The following is a 4,714-nucleotide window of genomic DNA, read 5'->3' as shown; positions in this document are numbered from 1 at the left end:
AATGAAAACTTACGTTCACACAGAAACCTCACACAAATGGTCAGTGCAGCTTTATTGTTAATGGTAAAAAACTAAAAACAACCTAGATGTCTGTCAATGAGTTAAATAAACTCTAGGACACCCATACGTTGGGCTCTAAGTCAGCAGTAAAAGGAACAAACTATTGATACAATTAGGATAAATGTCCAAGGAATTATGTTGAAATAAATAGCCAATTCAAAAAGATAGCCTGCTATATGATTCCATTTATATAACATTCTTGAAATGACAAAATTATAGAAATGGAGAACAGATTAGTGGTTTTTAGGGGTCAGAGATGGGGTGAAATGAGATGGGGTGAAATGAGATGGGGAGATGAGTGTGGCTATAAAAATGTGACACGGGGGACTCTTGGGGTGATGGAAATAATTCTGTACCTTGTCTGTGTTAATGTCAATATTCTGGTTGTGACATTGTACTGCAGTTGTGCAAATTTTTACCATTGGGGGAAACTGGGTAAATAGTATATGGAATTTCCCCATATTATTTCTTACAACTTATTGTGAGTTTACAATTGCCTCAAAATGAAAAATTTAAAAAAGGAAAGGGGGATAGTGAATGTTAGGACAAAGTGGAGACAAAAGGTGTCATGGAGCAAGTGACACTTGACCAAAACCACGAAGGAGGAGAGGGATCCAACCTGGAAATTATCTGGGGAAGAGCATCCCAAGAAGAGGAAAAAAAAGAGTAAATTCTTGTTTATCAAAAAATAAAGAGGGGATAGCATCTGCAGAATGGTGGGCTAGGAAGCTCCAAGCTCTCATTCTTCCAAGAAATATTAAAAACACAACTAGAGACTGTCTGAAACAACTTAATACAAGCTCCGGAAAATAGTCAAAGCTTTACACACTATAAAAACACCCAATCAAGAAAAATAACACACTTATTCACACCTGCTCCACGCCCTTCTCAGCATGGCAGTGGCCTTGGTTTTGAGAAGGTGGAAGCTCAGTTTCCACTCCCCTTCTTCCATCAGATCTGGAGGGAGCAGAGCAGATGTTATTTGCCATCTACTGTGTATACCTCTTCTAACCAGTCTGGGGATACTTGAAGGACTGCTGTCAGGTGCTCATTTGTTTTGCATAACTCAGAATCCAGGCAGGAAAAGTGCTCATAAAACTACAAGATGGACATACAATATACTACCTAAGGCATAGAGAAGGAGCTGGAGTGAGGCTTTTTGGGAAATTAAAGTATTCAAAAGCAGTCATATGTATGGCAGAATTTAGAAAGCCATTCACATGCACAGGACTTTTCTCAGAAAAGTCCTGAGAAAACCTTAAGCTGTCACCTGGATTGATCCTTAAGCTAAGCGGTATAGGCATGCAAAGACTGGAAGAGGTGGCTGTTGTTCTCTCTCTCTCTCCCTCTGTGTGTGTGTCTTTCTCTCTCTCTCTCTCTCTCTCTCTGTTTTTTCTTGTTGTTGTTTCTTAGTTTCAATTCCTGTCATTAAAGGAAATCTCTGTCAAACATTAGCTGAGCATGAGTTAAAGGAACAGAGAGTTCAGTGATCACACACATCAAGGAATAGTCTTTGCATAATAGTTTGAAAAATTCTCAAAACAGACTAACATAACCTTCAACAATATAAATATCAAACCTTGGAGAAAGAAGATAATGTGATTTCCAAAGTTACTGCATTATAACAGTCACATGGCAAGCTTTGAAAAAAGAAATTACAAGGTATAATAAGAAACAGGAAAGCACTGCTCATTCTAATGAACAAATTAGGTTGAAAGAAATTATTCCTGAGTAAGCCCAAAACATCAAACTTACTACACAAAGACTTTAAAACAAATGTTTTAAATATGCTCATAGTGCTAAGGAAAAACACAAAGAACTGAAGGAAATCAGCTGTTATCTGAAAGGATAAAAGGTTAGTTTTCCCTTGATGCATGGAAGAGGCCTTCAGGCCTGACAGTTAAGACGCTGCCATCTACTTGGTGAGATCTAAATATGGTTAAAAAATAATTTTAAAAAGAATGAAAGGGGGCTTCCCTGGTGGCGCAGTGGTTGAGAGTCTGCCTGCCGATGCAGGGGACATGGGTTTTTGCCCCAGTCCGGGAAGATCCCACATGACACGGAGCAGCTGGGCCTGTGAGCCATGGCCGCTGAGCCTGCATGTCCAGAGCCTGTGCTCTGCAACAGGAGAGGCCACAACAGTGAGAGGCCCACGTACTGCAAAAAAAAAAAAAAAAGAATGGAAGGAAATCAGGAAAATGATGTATAAACAAAATGAGAAAATCAACAAAAGATGGAAATTATAAAAAGGAACTGAACAGAAATTATGGAGCTAAAAAGTACAGTAACTAAAATAAAAAGATTAACTAGAGGGGTTCAAAATCAGATTTGAACAGACAGAAGAAAGGTTTAGTGAACTTGAAGATAGACAATTAAAATTATCAAGTCTCAAGAACAAATAAATAAGTAAATAAATAAATAAAGAATGAAGAAGACTGATGACGGCACTTATAGGACAATATCAAGCAGACCAAAATATGTATTATGAGATTTCCGGTGGGGGGTAGACAAAAATGAACAAAAAAATAGACAGAAAAATGACAGAAAACATTAACAAAATGCGATAGTAAGTTCTTACCTATTAATAATTACTTTAAATGTAAACTGATTAAACTCACCAATCAAAAAGCACAGAGTAGCCAAATGGATTTAAAAAAAAATACACAGGATCCAACCATATTTGTCTACAAGAGACTCATCTTACCTTTAAAGACACACATAAGCTGAAAATGAATAGATGGAAACAAGTATTTCATTCAAATAGTAACACAAAGGAAGGAGGAGTAACTATACTAATAATAGATAAAATAAACTTTAAGTCTAAAAGTGTCATAAGACACAAAGAAGGTCATTACATAATACCAAAGGAGCAAATTCAAGAGGGCGATATAACATTTATAAATATACACACTCAACATCAGAAGACTTAATAATATAAAGCAAATATTGATATATCTAAAGACAGAAAGAGACTTCAATACCCCACTTACAATAATAGATAAATTATTCAGACAGAAGATCAATAAGGAATCAGTGAACTTGAATCCTATAGACCAAATGAACCTAACAGACATTTACAGAACTTTCCACCCAACAGCAGAAGAATACACACTGTTCTAAAGCACATTTATAACATTCTTCAGTAGAGATCACATGGTAGGCCACAAAACAAGCCTTAACTTATTTAAGATCATATCAAGTACATTTTTGACCACAATGTGATTTCTTAATTTATTCGTTCTTTGAGTGTGTTGTTTAATTTCCACATATCTGTGAATTTTCCCATTTTCCTTATGTTACTGATTTCTACTTTCATTCTGTTGAGATCAAAAAAATAGTTGGTATGAATTCAATCTTCAAAAATTTTCTTCAACTTTATAGTGGTATAAATGACAGATTAAAATGTATATAATTAAGGTGTACAATTGATGTTTTTATATACATATATGTTGTTACCACAATGAAGTTTATTAACTTATCCATCACATCACATAGTTACCTTTTCCTGATGAGAATACTTAAATCTACCCTCTTACCAAATTTCAAGTATACAATACAGTAGTGTTAACTATTGTCACCATACTGTACATTAGACCTCCAGAACATATTCATCTTGCATAACTGAAAATTTGTAATCTTTGACCAACATTACCCCACTTCCCTTTCCCCCCAAGACCCTGGAAACCACTATTCTACCCTCTGATTTTATGAGTTTGACTGTTTTATTTGACTATAGATTCCATGTATAAGTGGCATCATGCAGTATATTTCTTTCTGTGGCTTGCTAGTTCACTTAGCATAATGTCTTCTAGCTCTATTCTTGTTGGGACAATTGACATGATTTCCTCCCTTTTAGGCTTAATAATTCATATATATATATATATATATATATATATATACACACACACACACACACACACACACATTCTTTATCCATTCATCCATTGGTCAACATTTAGTTTGTCTCCATATCTTGGCTATTGTGAATAATGTTGCAGTAAACATGTAGGGCAGATATCTCTTGTATCAGGTGATTCTAATTTCCATTCCTTTGGCTATATACCCAGAAGTGGGATTTCTGGATCATATGCAATCCTATTTTTAATTTTTTGAGGAACCCCATACTGCTTTCCATAATGGCTGAACCAATTTCCATTCCCACCAATAGTGTATAAAGGTTCCCTTTCTCCCACATTCTCACCAATGCTCGTTAATCTTTCATCTTTTGATAATGACATTTCTAGCAGGTGTAAGATGATATCATATTGTGGTTTTGATTTGTATTTCTTTGACGATTAGTGATGTTGAACATCATTTTATATACATCTTGGCCATTTGCATGTCTTCCTGAAGAAACTGGTTGATATTCTAGTCCATTGCTCTTTTTTAAAATTGGGTTACTTGGGATTTTTTTTTTTTTTTTTACTTTTGAATTGAAGGAGTTCCTTATATGTTTTGGATATTAACCCCTTATCATATATATAGCTTTCAAATATTTTCTCCCATTCCATAGGTTGCCTTTTCACTCCATTGTTTCCTTTTCTGTGCAAAAGCTTTTTAGTTTGATGTAATCTCACTTGTCTATTTTTACTTTTTTTTCCTGTGCTTTTGATGTCATATCCAAAAAAATCATTGCTCAGGCTAATATCAAGAT

At 35.1% G+C, this 4,714-nt stretch overlaps 1 pseudogene; it reads left to right on the top strand.

The window, feature by feature from the left end:
- The first annotated feature begins 1,893 nt into the window (after positions 1–1,893).
- On the top strand, positions 1,894–2,001 carry LOC114884873 (annotated as a pseudogene).
- Positions 2,002–4,714: the final 2,713 nt, after the last annotated feature.

Source organism: Monodon monoceros, unplaced genomic scaffold, assembly GCF_005190385.1.
Source record: "Monodon monoceros isolate NGI ecotype Baffin Bay Population unplaced genomic scaffold, NGI_Narwhal_1 Super_Scaffold_5, whole genome shotgun sequence".
Lineage (NCBI taxonomy): Eukaryota > Metazoa > Chordata > Mammalia > Artiodactyla > Monodontidae > Monodon > Monodon monoceros.
The sequence above is the reverse complement of the archived record's forward strand: the minus strand, read 5'-3'. Positions and strand labels throughout refer to the sequence as shown.